The following is a 23,480-nucleotide window of genomic DNA, read 5'->3' on the forward strand; positions in this document are numbered from 1 at the left end:
GTATGAATCAGCTCGGCAGCACAATGTCATCAAATGGTCTTGCTGCAGTTTATGTTGCACATGACTGTAGTAAACAGAGCAGAAGTAAAGCATTGCGTTGCTGTTTTACCATCTAAAATGCGGGGGAGGGTTGATTTGATCTAATCAGTCCACACTATCTGCAGTACCAGCTGTTTTTTCGTGATTTATGTGAATATGAGATATCAGCAGAAACAGCTGATCAGTCATGATACTGTGTGTTCACTAAGTCAGAACTTAAAGGAGTGATATTTTGCTGTTTTTTAAATGGAATTATGCATTTTCAAACATTTCCCCGTGGTCTGCATAAACTGTAAATGCTATGTTTGGGTCTGAATTCTTCATTAATTCAACTCCACAGGTACATCTTCAACCCTATTTCTGAGTAATGACACCAGAAAGGTGGTTTGGAGCGCTGGCCCTTTAAATGCACATTAGCCACTTCAGGCCCCGCCCCCTCCAGGCCCCTGGTTGTTGGCTGTGCTGCTCTGTCCTGTTCAACCAACAACTGAACATTTTAGGTCATTGGCTTGAAGTTTGGACATATTTTCAGTGTGGACTACAACCGCTGCTGCTGGTAAACAATTATGTCGTACTCAGAGAAATGTTTGTCTGAAGTCTGGACCTTATGTGTGCAAATGCTGTGACATAACTAGTTATAAAATGTAACAATTTATTGTAATTTCCGGTCTATAAGCTGCTACTTTTTTCCACATGCTGTGAACCCGCGGCTCAAAAATGATGCAGCTAATTTATGTTTTCTGGGCTAACAATAGATGCGGCTGTTGAAGAAGGAAATAGAGAAATAGAGCTGCTGCACTTAAGTTTGGCATCAATTAATCGATGGTGAGACGGAGTTGGCGTGGCTTATAGTCTGGAAAGTACAGGAAGAAGGATGAAATGAATATAAATATAGTTTTGCAGCACCTGGAGGGTTCAAATTCAAACTTTATGAACTATGAGGTTCCAATTACACAAAATAAATTAACCACAGACTAAAAAAATAAAGTGGGTTTAGATAAATAAGTGCATTAATACCTCTTTACAAGCTTCCTCAAGTGAGCATCTGTTTCAAAAATTGGAGAACTTTTTTTTTTCTTTCTTTACATTGCTTTTTACATGTATGCATTTTACGGGTATATACAAGTATTGCAGTAGGCCAGTGTTTTTCAACCTTGAGGTCGGGACCCCATGTGGGGTCACCTGGAATTCAAATGGGGTCACCTGAAATTTCTAGTAATTGCTAAAAATAAAAGAAAACTAGAAGCACTCGGAGAGCGCAGAGCTCCGCCAAGGCTGATCAGTGGCCCCCCCCGTGGGCCCCCCCACCCCCGATCACCACCAAAATTTAATCATTTCTTCCTTATCCCATTTCCAACAAACCCTGAAAATTTCATCCAAATCTGTCCATAACTTTTTGAGTTATGTTGCACACTAACAGACAGACAAACAAACAAACAGACAAACAAACAAACAAACCCTGGCAAAAACATAACCTCCTTGGCGGAGGTAATAAAAACTTACCAAGAAAAAATATATGATGAGTTGAGAGAGACAATCCCAATACATAAACGACATGACAAACTGTGAAGCTAAAACTGAAGCACTGTGGTTCTGTTCATCTTTCACATGTTCATTGTGGTCAGTTTCAGATGCTGCAGCTCTTTCATAATTCATAGTTTGAGTTCTTGTTTGTTCAGTATTAATTGTCAGCCTTGTAAATCTAAGCCGGACTGACTGTACATATCCTGACCAAGGAAAATCAAATTCTCATTTTGTGCAGTAATCTACACCTGGCTTTACTGCCTCCGTCCATAATAATATACATTATATAGACTAAATGTCCTCTAAAATTAACATTTATTTACAACATAGTATAGCAAACTATTACATGATCAAAAACAAAAAATGTCTCCATTTTGAATGTCTGGGGTCGCCAGAAATTTGTGATGTTAAAATGGGGTCATGAGTCAAAAAAGGTTGGGAACCACTGGGTTAGACATATGTTTAGTTAAACTTAGTGTGTGCACACAATAGGTACTATCGGTAGGTACAACTGACAAATTCTACTCTGTTCTAAATGAATCGTGCAAATTGTTCAGAAATAATCCATGAAGAGAGAGGGAGAAAGAGATAATGGAAGAAGTTATGGAAATATAGTGTTTCTGGGAGATGTAAGAAAGGATAGTGAAATCCTCCCTCCTTAGTGCTCCTGCCTCTCCTTCCTCCTCTCACCTGCTCTGTGTGTGGAGCTGACATTTTGCTCCGCCCCTCTGGGAGCAGCTGGAGGGCATTTCTAACAACCTAACCCGCTGAGGATTGAGAGCAGAGGACATTTACAGTACTTGCCGCTAACAGCAGCACACACTCTGACCTTCGGCCTGAGCACCGCACAGACCCACAGAGGCATCTCTAGGGCTGACGAGTCACTGAGGGATCACTGAATAGAGATAATATGGCAGCGGAGTGAGTTATAAATAGCAGCTCTAGCACAGATATACTCCGCACTGATTTTATAGCTTGTCCTGCTCGGTAGTTGTGTTATAGTAGAGATCCAAGACGAAAGCAAGTAGCTGAATGAGGAAACTTCAGCCTCATAAAAAGTAGGCAAGGTAAGGCATGGCAGGGTTATTTCTATAGCAAATTTCATGTACAAGACAGTTCAAAGTGCTTTACATAAAACATTAAAAGCATTACAGCAGGGAAGCATACTGTAAAAAAAAATGTAATTTAACAGAATTTTTACCATTTATTTTACAGATTTTTCCTGTATTTTTAAGATACAGGAAAATACCAATGAAATGACAAAAATAGACTGTGATTTTACATGTCAAATGTAAAATAACATGAAAAAACTGTAACTGTATAACCATAAAATTTACATTTTTAAAAGAATTTTTTTCTTTTTTCACAGGAAAATACAGTTAAAATACATTTGCAAATTAGGGATGTCCGATATTGGCTTTTTTTTTGCCAAAAAACGATTTTGCCGATTTTGTCCAACGCTTAATCTCCGATTCTGATATCTACCGATACCGCTGTCGATATATGTGGGATATTAAACTAATTTTAGGTAACATCACATATCTCCTGTCGTGGAATTAACACATCATGCCTAATTTTATTGTGATGCCCCATTGGATGCATTCTCAAATGCAACAAGGCTTTCAAAATGTAAACACTGTCTGTGCAAAGAATACATACTTCAACTTAAGTTGAGGAAAAAATACCATATTTATTTATTTTCTCTCCCTCCCTCCATGAGTCTATTACAGTGTGGCAACTCTACTGTACAATTTTGAAAACTGCACATTTCTTCCAGCTACAAACAATGCTTCATTTACGCGTCAATAAATGCCGGCGAAATCAAGGCATTATTTTATCGGTTTTGATGATAGGCAAACAAACCGATAATGATATTCACCAATATTACATTTTTATGCCAATATTGGGCTGATAATATCGGTGGGCCGATATTATCAGACATCCCTATTGCAAATGTATCGTAATTTCACAAATATTTCTTCTTTGTTTATGAGATTAAAATGCTCATTTAAAGTTTAATACTGTAAAAAAAAAAAAAAAAAAAGAGATAAAATTACTGACAATAACCGTAAAAGTAATATTTGTTCTGTAAGTTTAACAAGACTTGTTTGTTAATTGACAAATATCTTGTGTAATTACAGGAAGTTTCACAACAAAAATGTTGAATAAATGTATTTTTGTGAATGTATAACATGTATAAGCACTGATAAACTGTCCAAATACAGTTTTTATCAGTGGATTGTACAACTTAGTCTCAATGAAAATTATATATATATATATGTATATATATATATATATATATATATATATATATATATATATATATATATATATATATATATATATATATATATATATATATATGTGTGTGTGTGTGTGTGTGTGTGTGTAATTTGATTGTTTTAATACATCTAAATATTCTTTAATTAACATTAAAAAGTAAAAAAGTTTTTAAAAAAAAAAGCAAAATGTCATGTGAAGTTAGGACAAAAAAACTGTATTTTAATTATGGAAAATTACTGTATTTTTTATGAGATGGTAATTTTCCGTTGTTTAACAGTATTTTTTTGGCACCCCTGCTACCGGAATTTTACAGGTTTTTTCAGTTTTTTTTTTTTTTTTTACAGTGCAATGAAAAGTTAGGCATGAGAAAAACAAACAAACAAAAAAACAAAACAAAATCAGATAAGCAGATAAAACAGATAAAAACTTTAAGCTTTAAAGAATAAAGACTCTATTCAAATGCAGCTGAGAACAGGTGGGACTTTAACCTGGATTTAAATGAACTGAGTGTTTCAGCTGATCTGAGGTTTTCTGGGAGTTTGTTCCAGACATGTGGAGCGTAGAAGCTGAACGCAGCTTCTCTGTGTCTGGTTCTGACTCTGGGAACTGACAACAGACTGGATCCAGATGACCTGAGGGGCCTGGTGGGTTCATACTGAGTCAGGAGGTCACTGATGTATTTTGGTCCTAAACCATTCAGAGCTTTATAGACCAGCAACAGAACTTTAAAGTCTATCCTCTGACAGTAGTAGTACGTACTCTGTGACATATACACAATAGTCATGCATTCCATTTTTATAAAATTCGGCGTCATTAGCAAAAGTCCTGGGCAGCATTTTAATGTTGCAGCTGCTCCAAGCAAGCAAAGCAGTTTTTGTTGGCAGTGAGTTAAATTACCTCTAATGCATCATTTTTAGTCTTTCATCTTCGCATCACATTCTCATTACATTCTAAGTACCAGCAAAATACTGGAACAAACAAGAAAATTAAGCAGCATAAAAATATATTACAGAGCAAAGCAAAACATTATAATGCATTTCATTCCAGGTGGAAGCCTAATCTGCTACATAAAATGTGACAAGATAGGGGTGTTACCGCAAACAAAAATTATGTAGGTAGTGTTAAGATGAAACAATAGACATACTGGAGCTTTCATTCATTCATTCATTTATTTTCTGAAAAGTTTAGTCCTTGAAAGTCACGGGGGTTTCTGGAGCATATCCTGGCAGCTATCAGGTGTAAGTGGAGTGCACCCTGGATGTGCTGCCAGTTCATCACAGGGTCATGTAACTACATATGCATATTCACTTTAAACCAGACTTAGAAAGACTCATCCATGCATTTATCTCTAGCAGGTTAGACTACTGTAACGGCCTTCTCACTGGACTCTCTAAACGAGCTGTAAGACAGCAGCAGTACATTCACAACACTGCTGCTCGAGTCCTGACTAGAACCAGGAAGTACGACCATATTAGTCCTGTGCTCAGGTCTCTGCACTGGCTTCCTGTTGCTCAGAGAATAGACTTTAAAACAGCTCTCCTGGCCTATAAGTCTGTCTATGGTCTAACACCAAAGTACATCTGTGACATGTTGGTCTCATATGAACCATCTCGGATTCTGAGAACCTCAGGGACTGGTGCCCAGAGTCAGGACTGAACACGGTGAAGCTGTGTTTCAGTTCTATGCAGCTAAACTCTGGAAAAGTTTTCCTGATGATGTGAGACAGGCCTCTACTGTGACAGTGTTTAAGTCCAGACTGAAAACAGATCTGTTCAGCTGTTCATAGAACGACTGAAAGGGTTCTACCAGCACTCTTCTCTTTTACTTAGTTTTAACTGATTATTATTTATGTTTTATTGATTACACTGGGTTACAAAAACATGTTTTTTGCAAGTTGTCTTTTTTCAACTGAATTAGGACCATTTTGCACCGCTAAATCCAAAAATGACATCTGTTTTTCTCAATCAGGTCAGGTTTTTTTGATAATTTGATTTTGAAAAATTTGATCTTCTCACAAAATATAATAATTAATACCAAAATAAGATTGGTAAGCACACTTTATGAAACTTGTGACTTGATTCCTGTTAGGTACAATGGTGTATTCACCGCAGATGTAGCAGAATACATCAGGCTTATTTTTGCAAGATCTTCTAGTCAAAGCCATTTCATTCACCTGTAATATTAAAAAAAAAACGTTAATCATAAATTGACAAAAGTAAAATCTTCAGAACTCGTTTGTTGCAAGAAATATGAAAGAATTTTGTATCATATGATGTGAAAATGCCCATAAATGTAAGCAAAAATGTTAAAAAGCCAATATGCAGCATAGTTCAGAAAGTTGACCTGATTGAGCAAAATGAATGTGATTTTTGGATTCAGCACACCAAAATTATCCTAACTCAGCTCAAAAAACTTAAACAATAAATTTGTTGTTGACCAGTGTTATGTTTTAATTGTAATTGTGTGTTTTTAACCTGTCTCTTTTCCATTTTTGTAAAGAACTGTGAATTGCCCTGTGTATGAATTGTGCTATACAAATAAATCTGCCTTGCCTTGCTTAAAGGTGCGCAAGACTTTCATGACCAATTTTTCATCAAATCTGTAAAACCTGTCATATCCTCAGTATCATGAATCAGTCTTTCTGTGATTACTCACCTGAATCTCTTGCATTATGGTGAAGAATTTCTTAGTATCATCCACCATAAACAAACCATACGTTTACAAACAGAGCTGGGAGGGAACTCAGGCTTCTTCAGAATTTTGTCACTACGTGCACTGTAGGAAACAGAGGTTCACGCAGCCGCCTGCAGCAGCAGCGGCCACGCAACCATATGATATTATATGGATGAAACAAACATGACGCGGAAACGGCTGAAATGTGGAGGAATATGCATAGAGGGAAGGGAGCTTCTGCGTCATGTCTGTAGCAGCTGTCGCTGTCAGGTGGCTGCACGAACCTCCGTTTCCCACAATGCACGTCGCGACAAAATTTCTAAGATGCCTGAGTTCCCTCCTGGCTCTGTTTGTAAACACATGGTTAGTTTATGGTGGATGGCGCTTCGAAATTGTTCACCGTGATGCAAGAGATTCAGGTGAGTAATGACAGAAAGACTTAAAGATTCATGATACTGAGGATATGACTGAGGTTTTACAGATTTGATGAAAAATTGTTCACAAAAGTCTCCCGCAGCTTTAAGGATAAACCATGAATGATGAAAAAGCATTTCACAAACAAAAGTAACCTTTTAAAAGTGGTTGAACTTGATATTATTTTTTGAGGGACATATAATATAATAATAAATCATGACTGTTGTGACTGTCTCCTTTTTTTCCCATGAAAAAAACAAAACTGTTTTCTAGCACCACAAATACCAACCTCTTATTCATGCAGATTGGGATGTATACTAACTGTACCACTGTGGATAAATTGAAAACTACAAAGTGGCATATATTTTAGATGGTATCTGAGTCTGAGTTTTCCCATCAACAGTTTACTAGTGTAGTTTTCTGGTTACAAAATGCTGAAAAATAGCATCACAACAGAGTGGAATGACAGACAACTGAAATGCACAACTTCAAGACACATTGGAAGAAATGTTTTTTTTTTTTGTATAATCTTCTCAAGAGGCTCACAGGTTTCTAAATAAAAAGGCTGGTTGAATAATGGATGACAACTACATTATCACCTGACAAAATCTTGAGTCAACTAACTTAAATTTTAGCAACTATCCTAATGAAGTGGTCCAGAAATGGTAGAAAACCATGTTTACCATGTGGCAACAATACATGCTTGACTAAAATATTCTGAAAACAAGTAGTTCCAGGCACAACAAACCCCGCCCCTTACACATATTGTAGCTGATTTTGGCATGGATCCTGCTGATGTCATCATATCTATTCATGTGGTGATATCACCATATCAGTTGCCTCTATATGTGCCAAGTTTGAAGTAAATTGAAACAAAATTGATGTTTTTATAGACATTTGAAATTTAGTAAATGGGAGAAAAAAAAGATCTTAAAAATTCATTTAAAAAATTTTACCTTTCCAGAAATGTAACTACATCTATACATCTCACCCCTTAATAAGTAAATGGGAGGGTACTAAAAAATTTAAACTTTGACCTATTTTTTCCAAAATATAATGACATCTATTCTGGGTCACTAGCAATCTATAAACCAAATTTGGTATGAATTCAACCAACAGTTTTGCTGGTAGAGTGTTAAACAAACAAACAAACCAAACCAAAAGCAATAGCCCTTGCCTCCCCTTCGAGGGGGTGGGGTAAGAAGGTAGTGCCATTCAGTGCTGCGACATATAGCAGCTGCCTATGGACACAGACCTTTAATTTAATGGTATATACATACATTATTGATATAAACTAACTTATAAAATCAATCTTTTCTTTGCACTGGGAAACAAGTAACTCAAACTGGGTTAAGTTTATGGCAGCTGCTTAGGTTTTCAGGGACTGAATCTACTGCAAGACTTCATCTTTATCCAGCGGCACAGATGAAGGTGAAGGGAAATGTAGACCATTCCTGCTGTGAAGGTGTTGGAGGTTGAGTTGGAGCAGGAGGTGAGGAGGAGGAGAGAGGATGAGTTTTTCACTTTGCACTGGAAAATGAGATCCTGACTGCAAATCTGAACGGAGAAAAGGCGTTTATTTGACCTGCGCAGTACCAGAAGAGGGGGAGGGGGGCTGTGGATGACCATCAGCAGCCAGACTTTAATCACTTCTCCTTTCATTTTTGACTTCAATCAGTTTCAATCAAAGTGCACAGTCACTGCCTCACATGGCCCTGAACAACCACACAGGACAAATCACATGAATAAAAAAAACAGATTTTGTTTTTTCTAAATGTCCATGGGTTGACGGGATGTTTTTAAAAGGTGACGGAACAGAGTAAGAATCGGTTTTACCAGTGCAAACGTCTACTTGCGAAGTGAAAAGGTTGCAGTTCCCAATTCAAAGCACAAGTTTTGGGGAGGATAGTTTTTAAATGAGTCACACAATCTGATCTACCATCGCAACTGTCAATTTACTGCTAATTGTACCTTTTTTTTTTCTTATTCTGTTTATGCCTGGCATGACTTTGACAGTTACCATGGTGGAGCTGCTGCTCAGAATAGAAAGCAGATGGTAGGAGAGAGATCTTTCTCCACTTCAATTCATTGGAATGACAGAGGAAGGCTTTATCAGAGCACATCAACTACAAAATGATCCTGAGATCATTAGTGGAAAGAACCACAGTCATAATGCTACCAAGATTACACAGAGAAGTCAAGGACAAGTTTTACTTTCATATCAAGTCATGAAGTTTCATGCCGAAAACAAACAAAAAAACAAACAAAAAACACAAAAAACTTGATGAAATACAAGAAAACTTCAAATTTCAAAGAATATCTTATATCTCTGTATCTATACAGACAGCGTACAATGTTTGCTCTGTATTACTGATATTAAAAAACAATGCATCCATTGCGTGGGTTTGAGAATTACAGAAGTCAGAATACAATCCTATAGCAGCTACAAACATCACCTCTATGCATCTCCTTTGCATCATGTACTGTGGCATCTTGTTTTATTTCCTCAGTGCAGTATAGCTCTGTGCCATGCAATTTGCACTGGAGATAGAAGAGATTATTGCTAAAATTAACTGCCTGCAACTGTGTTCATATTTTTCTGAATTATTTTGTAAATCCACAACGTGATATCAAGACACATAAAAATACACACCATGCTTAATTGGCGTGTCTTCTGTACACATTATAAGTTTTCCATGGATATGTTCATGCCACGTCAAATACCATGCACTGAAGGTTAAGGTTATGCAGGGTCCGATTTGTCAAAAAAAAAACAGGGGTGTGTGTGTGTGTGTGGGGGGGGGGGGGGGGTTTTTTTTTTAATTATGAAAAAACAAGCAATCAACAGGCTTTTTTTTTTTTTTTTTAATTTAAATAATGGTAGGTCCTGCTACATGTGGAACAGTGGAACACTCATCCTTAATGCAAAGTAACAAAAACATGAAACACTGAATTTTCTGGGACAACCACACCTGAGATGAGAGAGAGAGAGAGGAGAGAGAGAGGAGAGAGGAGAGAGAGAGAGAGAGAGAGAGAGAGAGAGAGAGAGAGAGAGAGAGAGAGAGAGAGAGGTTGCGGTACATAGGGAGAACTCCCTCCACCTGCTCTTATGTTTTATTCCCCCATTTTATTGATTGATTTATTGATCCCGTCTTATAAGCGGTCGTATGGTCTGTGTGTACTCGTACAGAATGGACCCCCACCCCCCGAGTTCTGCAGGTGTGCATACTCATCAGTGGCAGCTGCTAGTCTTTCAGAGAGGGGAAGCTCATTGTCAGCTTACATCAAAAAAAAAAGTCAGGTTATTTAAACATAAATTCGTCCCTCTGTTCCTTTTTAAGAAAATGGTCAGTGACCTTATCGTACCAAGTAAACAAGAAAACGTTGAAATTATGTTAAATTGAAACAAGGAAGTACAATGAGTGTGTTTTATTCACAGTGCAAGAAATGAACAAGTAATTCCGTAGTGGTTTCTCTCTCAATTTCACAAGCAGAATGTGTGATGGTATTAAACTGAACTGTGTCAGCAATTTTGAGATATACTCCTTCACTTGACAATCAAACGGGATTCAGCCTTTCGACTGATCTTCCAGTCAGCATGTGGAAGCTAAGCGTCCAGCCCAGCCGAGGTCTGCCCACAGCTCCATTCACACCCAGAGACGCCGACTGTCCGGGGGCGGGGCAACATCGTGGCATTCATCCAATTACCGTCCAGTTTTGAGACAATGAAAAAAACTGTTCCACTCAGTCCCATTGAAGTGCATGGACGCTGAGCGTCTACGGGCAAATGCACTGAGCAGAGATCGAATGAGAAAACAGCGCAACGGGAATGTATGAGAAGTGAACATCACGTCCGTTGATTTGTGATAAAGCTGATTCTGAACAAACTCATCTGTGAGATGAGCATGTTGTAACACATTTGTAGTCAATGAAACGTCAACACAACCAAACATATTTGACCATTTAATTTTCGTATTTTTAGGGGAAGCCAAGCTTCCCTTGCAGTCTTTGAGAAATCACCTTTGATACTTATATATACAGAGAGAGACAGTTAAACTATACAATGTGGGATGGGGATGTTCGTGAATTCCGAGACTGCATAGGAGTAAGAAAACTCAGTCCCAACCTGTCTGTTATTTCAGTTGGTTGGTTCTCTCCCCCGAGGATGAAATTCATTCAGCAGAAGTAGGTAATAGGTAAAAACCAGAGAGGAGGGGTTGATCCCTCCCATCCTCCCCAACAAATCATACCCTGGGGTTATGTGAACCAGAAATCTTGCTGTAAATTGACATGCAATCAAATGGCATTGAATAACATGCGAAAGGTCAAAAATGCATACGTGTAGCACATCAAATGCCATAAGAGCGGCCATGGCTCCAAAGGTAAAGCAGGGTGTCCAGTAATCCAGGGTTCCATGCAGGGTTGGCGGTTCGACTCCCACTCTGTACTAGTCGTGTGCTGTTGTGTCCTTGGGCAAGACACTTCACCCACCTTACCTCCATTGTCACTCACACTGCTGTATGAATGCGTGTGAATGTTTGGCGGTGGTGGGAGGGGCTGTTTGGTGCAAATTAGCAGCCACGCTTCTGTCAGTCCGCCCCAGAGCAGCTGTGGGTACAAATGTAGTTTAACACCACCAGAGGGAGAGTGTGAGAGTGAATGAACAATGACTGTGGTGCCTTGAAAAGTGCTGTAGAAATCTAATCCATTATTATTATTATTATTATTATTATTAGTATTATTATTATAAGAACTGATGTGACACAACGCGATTTTGTGAGATCAGTTTCAAATCCAAGTAAATCATCTGCAAATCATCAACACTCCCTCTGGCACCTTTTCTGGATTGTACCAAATCTGGCCCTAAATTCTAAATTTAAGTGTCCTGCTTTGTTTGACAGGTAATGTTAAACGTATTTTCATAGATAAATGTTTTAAAGTCATTTCTTCAACTTGAAATATTATTTTAAGAATTCAACTATCTAAATGAAGTTTAATCACATATTAGTCAGTATTAGTTAGGATTCCTTTGTGTCACTAGATTTCTTTGTTTCACTGGTCAGTGGTAAAGTTCTTAGGACAGGTCACTTCTTGGTCAACATACTAAACTGACAGATTTATGATCACAGGACTTAGGTTTTGCCTTAGGCACACTTTTAAATACACTTGCACACAGGCGATCGTAAACAATCAAATTTCATTTATATAGCGCCAAATCATAACAAAAGTTATCTCATGACACTTTACATATAGAGTTGGTCAAAACCAGACTCCATGCCAATTTACAGAAACCCAACAGAATCCTCCACGAGCAAACACTTGTGACTGGTGACAGTGGCGAGGAAGAACTTTCCTTTAACAGCAGAAACCTCGAGCAGACCCAGACTCCTGGAGGATGGACGTCTGCCTTGACCAGTTGGGGTTAAAGAGAGAGGGTAGAGAAGGAGAAAAAGAGAGAGCGATAGAGATAGAGAGAGACTGGGGGAGAAGGGGGGAGGTAGGGGGAGACACATGGATGCAGTTGATGCACAGATAACTGAACTACAACATCTATGGAACAATATAATAAACAGTATCATAATTATATGGGTAAGTGAATGAAAACGATGAAGGCAGGAGAGAGGCAGGACCACAGCAGCAGGTCCAGAGATGATCCTGGGAAAACCTGTGATGATCCTGGGAAAACCTGTGATGATCCTGGGAAAACCTGTGAGGCGATAAAGCACAGAGACTGCAGGGAAGAAGTCAAGTCAGTAGCATGTATTTACCGGGGTGTAAATAGAAGAGAAAATTAGGAGAGAAAAGGTCAGGGAGAAAGAGGAGCAGAGAGGATGTCATAGAGGAGGAGGAGGAGGAGCAGAGAAGAGCTCAGTGTATCCAGATGAGTCTCCCAGCAGCAACAACAAGAGATAAGAGGTAAACACACCGTCAATATGGGGTTTTACATCGAGTTGAGGTATCATATCTGCTTGTCTTTAGAGTCAGATGACACCAGTCCGTTTTCTGTGACCCAACCCACCTAGCACAAGGGGGTCAGCCCATAGTTTGAAGATTAGTTTACAAGGATGATAAAAGTGATGTGCATTGGAATGTCTGGATCCATTTCCCTGTTTGGGGTGTGGATCCTCAGCTGAGTTATATTTTGTTTGTGGTCAGACCAAGTCAATAATAAATTTATAAAAATGAGACCTAAAAGAATCCGGACTTATTCTTGGAGCTTCATCTCTTCACTCATCTCTTTTTGACCACAATAAAAATTCCTTGTATTTCAGTCTTGATTTTTTTCTAACAAAGTGAAAAACCAGTCCCCCCCCCACACACACACACACACACACACACACATCCATTTTAGACGCATCTCTGTGTGCACTTGGCACCATATTTTACACAACACAGAGGGATATTTCTCAAGAATACATATGCTACTTCAAGTCTTTTCTTCCATTTGTGAAAAATGGTCAATTGTTTTTTGTTTTTTTTATGTTTTTTTTTTCCACAGCTGGAAGAAAGAGCAGCAGTTAAAGTTAATCTACGCCATAGCTTTTATAGTTAAGTGCAAAACAATGTTTCAAAAAGAATAAGAACAAGACCTTGTGTGCCTGCTTTGTGGATTCCCCAACACAAAAACCTTTTCATATCAAATCTTTTACCTCTAAGCTGCACTGAATGACCACAGCTTGCATTGTGCTCTAGTGCTACACACTCACTGTCAACAGTTGACCTTGCCTTTATCGTACCGTTTTGTTCTGTGTTTGAAGATGTCTTTAGGAACACTGTGACCCTTTTACCATCATAAGAAGTCTCTTTTTCTAACCCTATTTTATCCGTCTTCACTGATTTGGTTTTCTTTTTATCTTGATCATGTCCCAGCCATTTTTTTTTTTTTTTTTTTTCAATTCCTCAGGTGCTTCTTAAATGGAAATGACACATTCAACCTCCTCCCCAATGACCAGTTTGTGTGTACTCCACAAAAATATCACAATGACACGGTTTTTGTTTCTGTCATGCCCTTCTGCAAGCACTCCTTTCGCTTAACCTTCAATTACAAGAAAATATATTTTGTTGACTGAAGTCTGAAAGCAGGCTTTGGTTTAAATCACAAGCTGGTTCACTTGAGTGCTAAAGCCCAGGACAACTCAACCGACAGGGGAGCAAGAAAGTGGAAAAGGCAGAGGAGGGCAACAACAGCTTTTTTCCTCAGTTGGAAATAAAACTGACCTGTTGGTTGACACATCATGGTCAAAACATAGCCAGACATGCTAACCTTTGGATATCCAAATACACATGTTTTTTTGTTCAAAATGCATAAAAAAAAAAAAAAACCTTAGCACAGTTATGATAGATGTGTTGGTGTGAGTTTTTCCTGTTGTTTCCAGAGTTTACTTTTCTCCTCTTCACTTTTCTTGACATCAATATGACAATTTGCTCCTTTGACCTTTATCAGGCAGGTGGGCAGCTTGAAAAACTTACAACATGCAGTATCGGTGTAAGCAACTCATTATCCAACAGAACAGAACATGTCAGTGTTATACAGTATCCACCCAGTATCTATGTATATATTCATAAACAGCTCTCAGAAAAAAAAATTAGAGACCACTGTAAAATTATCACTTTCTCAGATTTTACCATTTATAGGTATTGTTAGGGCTGATGGTACGTGAACTGAACCCAGATGCAAGACCCTCACACAGGAATACAGTTGAAGGGGATTTATTAAATACAATCAGAGTAATTGGTTCACACAGGAAAGTAATGGATAAATCTTCAGCGGGACTGTGCTGGGGAATCGTCTCGGCTTCAGATTCCAAGTGAACCGCTTTGCAGCCCAGGTCGGGAGCACACGAGGGGAACCCGACTAGGAGAAAGCAAAGGATAGTCAGGGGACAGACCAGGTCATACACGGGCAGACAATCAGACAGGCAAACGTACACTGGGATAGGCAGGCTCACGTACCGATAGTCCAGGCAGGGGTTGAAACCAGGATAAAGCACAGAGGCGGATAAACAGACAGGGGTCAGGCGAATTCTCAGGTGTGATGGACAAACCAGGTCAAAGACAGACGAGCAGGCAGACAGGGGACAGGCAGAGACGGTGGTCGGAGGGCAAAACGGGTCACAACAGGCAGACAGACAGGCAGGATCCAAAAACGCTGGTAAGTAATCACACCAAAAGGAGGAAAACGAACTGGCAACGAACAGGGGAAAACACAGGGTTTAAATACACAAGAGGGCGGGAAGACAATTGGACACAGGTGGAGACAATCAGGGAGGAGGCAGGTAATCAGGGCAAAGGTGAACACAAAGAGGAAGTAAAGACACCAGACAAGACACATGAGGGAAACTAACAAAATAAAACAGGAAACAACACACAAGACAGACAAAACAAGTAAAAGTCCAGGGACTGATATGACAGGTATGCGTTTGAGTAAAATGAACTTTTTTTTTTTCTTCTCGAAACTACCGACAAATTACATGGAAGACATGATCTCTTAAATTCTGATCTCAGTCATTTTCATATGTGGCCCCCATTCAATTACATGTGTAATATTTTCAATATGTCCTCAGTCTGAATAAGCAATCACAATTCTTTTTTTTTTTTTTTCCTTTTTTTGACATTAAAGTGACTTTAATGTCACTTGAAACAGAGACTTTTCCCAGTTCTGTTAGTCACTCATGCTATAAAGTACTTCAAAGGTCACACACACAGCTCTGGAAAAAACATGAGACCACTGCAAAATTATCACTTTCTCTGATTTTATCATTTATAGGTATGTATTTGAGTAAAACGAACATTTTTGTTTTATTCTCTAAACTACTAACAATATTTCTCCCAAATTCCGAATGAAAATGTTATTTAGAGTATGTATTTGCAGAACATGACACATGGTCAAAATAACAAAAAGTGTTTTCAGAACTCAAATAATGCAAATAAAAGCAGTTATTACTCATTTCTAACCAACACAATACTAAAACTGTAACTTGGTCAAAGTTCAGACATCAATATTTGGTGGAATAACCCTGATTTTCAGTGACAGCTTTCACATGTCTTGGCTCTCCTACATTGCTGTTGGATGACTTTATGCAACTCCTGTGGAGAAATTCAAAAAGCTCAGACATGTTCCATGGCTTGTGACCATCCATGTTCCTGCAGAAGTTTTCAAAGTGGGTTCAGGTCTGGAGATTGGGCTGGCCATGACAGGATCTTCATCAGGTGGTCCGTTATCCACACCTTTATGGACCTAGCTGAGACCAGGAGCATTGTCCTGCTCTGATAGTGTTCCCAAACTCTGAGGACTGGTTTTTCTATCAGAAGTCCAGCAGTTTTAAATTATTTTTGGATTACAGTTACTTTTGCGGCACTAACAGCACTGTTTTTGTCTATTGTAAGAAAATAGTGATGGATACAGCAGTGGTGTTTATACTTATTCTTAAATAAGACATGGATCAGGTGTTTACTCATTAGAATAAGGTGTGTTTGTGTTGGAATTCAACAGACACAGGAATGGAATGGCTGTCATACATGCTCACATGCTGATTTCACAGGAAATTGCAGTGGCCTTTTAATTTTTTTTCCAGAGCTGTATGTGACCTCACAAGCATAAGTTCATCACAGCATCATCCTGCTATTCCACAGAGACACAAAAAATATGAAGATTTTTTTTGTTTTTAAGTACATTGAAAAAAGTGATACTTTCCACTTCTTAGTTTTTCTAGTTATTCATAATATACCATGCTTGGCATTTTCCAAGCGTTGCGACTAAAACAGAGAAAAAAAGTTATACATTTATGTTCTGCCTCTGGGTATCCCTGCAGGCAAACCAATGCTAACTTTACATTGTTAACCTGTTTACAAATTTACAGTTTCAAGAAATGAATGGACTAATGCATGCATCAGTATAAATCACATGATGTAATCAGTGACAAAAGATAATCATTCTGGAGCCGAAACTAATGCTGTCTCAGCAAGACAAGTGCTAGGCCTCAAAAGTTCTATAATTTTTATGTTGTGTTCTACAGCTGTTTCAATCCAAAAATCTAGTAAATCAGGCAGGGCTAACGTACAGCAGGTACATGGAGTTTGGACTGTCTCGGACAAAAGATGAATAAAACTGAAGAAATGTGTCAATATCCTCCATCACGATTGACTCAGTGGACAAAATTATGATAGCATCAGACACAGCGGGAAGTGGCACTGATGACAAACAAACATGTGAAATCAAATGCTTTGTTCTTCGCATTTGGACTGTGAATAATTGATGCATTGTTTAGTCAAAAATGAAAAAAAAATATTAGTCAGTGCAGGACATTCATTCTTCATTCAAAGCATTTTCTGCATCTACATTGGAGGTGGGCAGGACCAGGACCAGGACCAGGACCAGCTTTGCAATGGCAGAACGCATCCTAAACTCATTTACTTCCGTGACCTGGGGCAAATGAACTGAGGAGACAATGGAAATATTTCCATGAGTATTTTTTTTTTTTTTCCATTTTTCATTTGACAGATAAAAATGGATTCATGCAGTGACAAAATAAAATAAAAAAAAAAAAAACATGATTCCCATGATGCTTCATATGTGCTTGTGTATGAATACACTAATTAATACATTTATTTGTTTTGAGCAGAAGAAAAAAGAAGAAAACAAAATATTTTTATGTGCATCTAAAAACTTTTCCCAGGGATTTTTAGATGTACTGTTCGTTGTGATCCAGTACTGTGCCTCTTGAATTATACTGGTGAAGAAACCTGGTCCAAACTCAAATAAATTTTAACAACTGGATACATGACAGCTAAAAGACTGATAGCAATGAACTGGAAGGATGCTGATCAGCTGACAGAGGGACTTTGGCTTCAAACATTTCTGGAAACGATTTCTATGGAGGGAGCTACGTCCAACCTTTCAGAAACGCATAATAAGGAACACCACTTGTGGAAGGACATACTGGACACTATTCCTAAAACCCCTACACTCCCCAGAGACGTGAGACAAACTGGAACAACATGAGTGGTCCATGTTTCCTTTGGTGCATGTTAGATAGATGGTCCCAGTGGCCTTGATTTTTTTGATTTTATCCTTTGTACCCTCAGCTCATGGAGCTACACAAATCCCTCTGTCGTAATTTACTTTCTTTCTTTCTTTACTTACTTCTTCTCTTTTTTTTTTTCTTTTTTTTTTCTACAAACTTTGTAAAGGTATCTAAATTGATATGCAAGTCAAAGCATTTGCCTCTTTTTTGTTTGTCGAAAAATCAATAAAAGATATATATGTATATGTACACACGTACAAGGAACTAATATCAGAGCAAACATTAATAAATAAAAGTGATCAAGACAATATAGCAATTGCCATGCACTAGTAATAACAAAATAAATTCAATATGCACTGCTCAAAAAGGAATGGGAAGAAGAAAACTTATTAAATCCCATCCCCATCTCACATTTATACAACATATTACTTTTACTTCCTTAATGATATGCAATGATGTACAATTTTAAAGCAACACAGACGCATAAAGCAGCGTACAGCTGTCAAAAGGAGATTAAAAAAAAAAGGAAAAATAATGCTTGAGCACTTATTTTGATCGTGTTTTAAACTCTGACTCTCTTCTTTAAACTCTTTAACTTGACTTGGGATTTTCAAAGGCAGCAATGAATCACTCGTACTCTGAAACGTCCCTGAAACTTCTCCAAATAGAACATGGAATGTTGCACAGGCCAGAAAGTCAGAGACAGAGAAGGGCGGGTCTTGGTGTGGCCGTAGTAGGATTTGTCATTTTGTCAGCATGCAAGTAAATCAGTTTCTTTTTGTCCTTATTTCTGACGTGACCCATCAGAAGTATGGGTTTAGTGCATGTGAATGCAGTCAAATGTGTGTGAGAGTTGATAGGTATGGAGATAGATCATGAGGAAATCCAAGTTCACTCTGAGAATAGACTTTAAAATTCTCTTGCTAGCATATAAAGCACTGAATGGTTTAGGCCCAAAATCCATCAGAGACCTTCTCGTCCAGTATGAACCATCCAGATCACTCATGTGGTCTGGTGCAGGTCTGCTCTGTGTTCCAAAATCAGAACTAAACATGGAGAATCAGCGTTTAGTTTCTATATCTGGAACAAACTACCAGAAAATATCAGGTCTGCTGAGAGTCTGAGTTCTTTTAAGTCCAGGTTACAGACTCACCTGTTCACTGCTGCCTTTGACTAAAAGGCTTTTGACTTTTTAAATTTTATATTCTCTTTCAAAACTCTGCACTGCAACTCTTACGTTAATGTGTGTGTGTTTTTACATTTTTGGGTTTTATGTGTTGTTTTCTTACTTGCTGTTTTTAATCACCTTTTACATGTTTCTTTTATAATGTTTTAAATGTGTTTCTTTTTCCCTTGTTGTATTTCAGTGTCCTTTGTGAAGCACCTTGAATGCCTTGTTGCTGAAATGTGCTATACAAATAAACTTGTCTTGCCTTACATTGAGGGTGAGGGAGACGAAGCCAAGTGCAGCAACAAGAACCACCAAGACAACAAATTAAGCAGGAATTGTTGTAGAAATCCACTTAATTTTTGCCAAAATGAATATAAAGATAGTTTTACACCACCTGGAGGGTTCAAATTCAAACTTTTTGAACTATTATGGTCCAAATACACAAATAAATGAACCAAAGACTAATAAAAGTGGGTAAATGCCAGTAAATCAGTTTCTTTTTCTCCTTATTTTTGACATGAGACATCAGAATTATGGGTTTAGTGCGTGTGACAGTTGGTAGGTGTGGAGATAGATCATAAAGAGTTCTGAGTTCACTACATTGAGGGTGAGGGAGAAGGCATTGAAGCCAAGTGCAGCTGCAAGAACAAAGTTAAGAACATTTTATTTATTTATTTTACCTTTATTTAACCAGGAAGTCCCATTGAGATTTGGAATCTCTTTTGCAAGGGAGACCTGGCCAAGGTAGCAACCATTCAAAGTCCAAACATAAAACACATACATGATACACAATGAACAATAAAATACAATAGCAACTTTTCAACTATAATGGCATCAAGGGGGGTGGGGGTGGGGGGGGGGTCCAGGACCATGATGGGAATGCAGCCTATGAAGTGCCCCATCTCTCTCAATGGTAGGTCTGATCTGGACCTCTCCAATGAACTGAACAATTTTTATACACAGCCTGATCACAATCAAGGTGTACAAATATATTTGCATCAGTTATTAATCAGTATTGCAAAAAGATACCCCCAAAACCATTCCCAAAATGTTTCTTTGGCTGTCTTATTACTAGATCTTGCAATCCTCCAAATTTGAAGAAAATCGGATAAAAACTGATAAAATGGTGACCCAATGAGCATGAAAACGTGAACAATTTTATTGTTAAGACAAAATTTTTTGTACATAATGTTTTGTAACACAATAAATAATTACTCAACTCCTGTGTCTTTTTTATGACAAAATACACACAACACATTGCTTTTCATTTATTGATTATTTTTGTTGAACAGCTGTTTGATTATCTATTCTTATTTTCAGTATTTAGACAATCAAAACTTTTTCTGCTCTATATTAATGATATTTGTAACGTCACTGAATTATTCAAATTTATTATTTTTGCGGATGATACAAATATGTGCCGTTCTGGGAAAAATCTAAAGGAACTTTTGTCCATGGTCGAAAGGGATTTAGAAATTCTTACAACTTGGTTTGATGTCAATAGATTGTCACTTAACATTAAAAAAAAATAAATTTATGGTTTTTGGGAATCGAAAAGAAATTGATGGGGACACTACATTAAAAATATGTGATGCTGAAATTGAAAGAGTGTTTGATATAACATTTTTAGGGGTTGTTATTGATCACAAATTAACATGGAAACCACATATTAGATATATAAAAGGAAAGATTGCAAAATCAATGGCAATCTTGTATAAGTCCAGAAATATACTCAATCATAAGGCACTACATATAATTTACTGTTCACTTATACTCCCTTATATGTCATATTGTGTGGGAGTGTGGGGCTCGACATATAAAGCAACTGCAAATACTATAGTCGTCCTACAAAAACGAGCCATACGTATTATTAATAAGGCCGGTTACTATAAACATACTGATGAATTGTTTAGGAAATCCCATATTATAAAATAATGTATAAAGCCATATTAAAGTTTGTGTCTGTGTACAAAGGTTTTTCTCAACACGAGTCTAAATAGGATTTGCGAGATGTTTGTAAATTTGTTGTACAAAAAGCTAAAAAAGAGACAAAAAGAAGATGTATATATCTGTTGTTGGAGTTAAACTATGGAATGAGGCCAGCATGGATTTAAGAATGTGTAGCCCATTTTTGATATTAAAAAAAATGGTACATAAGGCAATTTTTGAAGAATACAATTGTTAAGCTCTAATAAGTAATAGGTAAATTATTTATTTTTGATTCTACATTAAATTACCATTAATTTGGTGGTTTAGTTTTCTATTTCTCTGGTTTATTTTCACCTTTTTATGTTTCGCTTGTTTGTTTGCTTGGATGCATTGTTTTTTGTTTTGTTTTTTTTTCCCGATATTGGATGCTGGGCAGCTGAATTTGTTATGTAGGACAGACATTAATATAAGCATTTTGCTTCTGCCTGTACCTTTTCAGTCATTAACCTGTTGGTAATGTTTGTAATGTTTGAAGTGTTGTTGTTGACACTGGTTGTATCACACTGGGTTACAAAAAAATGTTTTTTGCAAGTTGTCTAGGTTTTTTCAACTGAATTAGGACCATTTTGCACCTCTAAATCCAAAAATGACATCTGTTTTTCTCAGTCAGGTCAGGTTTTTTGCTAATTTGATTTTGAAAAATTTGATCTTCTCACAAAATTGATTACATTTTTGTGACTTTATCAGTTGATTTTTTTATATAGTTCTCACCCAAAATAGGTTTTAAGACAAAAAAAATCATTTTTTAACAGGATGTATTTATTATTCATTATGTATTCACCGCAGATGTAGCAGAATACGTCAGGCTTATTTTTGCAAGATCTTCTAGTCGAAGCAATTTCATTCACCTGTAATATTAAAAAAAAACATTAATCATAAATTGGCAAAAGTAAAATCTTCAGAACTCGTTTATTGCAAGAAATATGAAAGAATTTTGCATCATATGATGTGAAAATGCCCATAAATGTAAGCAAAAATGTTGAAAAGCCACTATGGAGCATAGTTCAGAAAGTTGACCTGACTGGGCAAAATTAATGAGATTTTTGGATTCAGCACACCAAAATTATCCTGAATCAGCTCAAAAAACTTAAACAATAAATTTGTTGTTGACCAGTGTTATTATGTGATGACTGAATAAAGAATTTCTTCATCATCATCATCAACCATTTTGTTATGAAAAACCTTCTTTTACAGCTCTTTAATTGTAATAATAGAATGGGAACCTGTTATTTCAGTATTATTATGACTAAATATGCACAACTAGACAGATTTTGGTATGCTCCCTGGCTGCAGAAAATTTGGTAACAATGTGGCAAACAGATGTTTACATCGAACCGCATGTTTTCAATGGTGCGTTGTTTACCAAAATTCATGCAGTGTCCGTACACCAATATACTTCCATCAATAATATTGCGTATATGCCTTATAGATATATTGTTATAACTTGTTCACAAATGTTTTTTTTACTCCTGTACCAGGAAGACTTAGTTACAGATCTAACAGAGATGCAACCATGTGGTAAGCCAGATTTCCATTCCAATCTTATATAGTCCGTACACCAAGTAGTGTCTGTACGCCATATTCAAAATATGTGGGTCTAATTTTATTGTTTCTGTCAATATATGGAATTTTTCAGCACACATGCTTTGGACATGACATCTATGCAATAAACAATGCATGAGTATCCTGAGTGCTGAAACATTTGTATATCTGTGTAGGCATTAAATATGGAGGCTATTAGGCTGGAGAGTCCGTAAACTGAATAATTTCTGATTTGACAGGGGTACAAGCCTGCGAAATTTTTAGTAGACATCATAATACAAAAATATTTTGGACTTCAAAAGAGAAATATCAGACAAATATTAAAGCTGCAAGCAGCATTGGGCGGGACCTCGCACTGCCTCCCCCGGCGTTCTGCCTCCCCCGCGATCCGCCTCCCGTGACCGTCCACACCTCAGCTCCACTCACACCTCTCCGTCCCGATACCAGTTCCCACCCTTTAGTGTCTGTCCTCCTTACATCTGTACAGAACACCAGCGACCCTCTGCTGAAACCATCATCACCTTTAAAATGAGACTTTTATTTTGGAAACCCTACTGTGTGTATGCGCATTTGTTTTGTATGTGAGAGAAAGAATCAGTTTGAAAAATGAATTGAAATTGTATGAATAATTGAGCATAAAAAAGATGATTTATCACATTCAAGGCTATTATTTTGGAAAAACCCTATTGTGTGAGCATGTGTGCCTGTGAGAAAGAGTACTTTTGAATGAAGAAACATTGCACAAACAGTTGAGCGTTTGGTCATAAAAATGAAAAGAAGTTATGCAATAGACATTTTGTATTATTCTTAATTGGGGTTTT

The sequence above is a fragment of the Sphaeramia orbicularis genome, chromosome 14 (genome assembly GCF_902148855.1).
Source record: "Sphaeramia orbicularis chromosome 14, fSphaOr1.1, whole genome shotgun sequence".
Lineage (NCBI taxonomy): Eukaryota > Metazoa > Chordata > Actinopteri > Kurtiformes > Apogonidae > Sphaeramia > Sphaeramia orbicularis.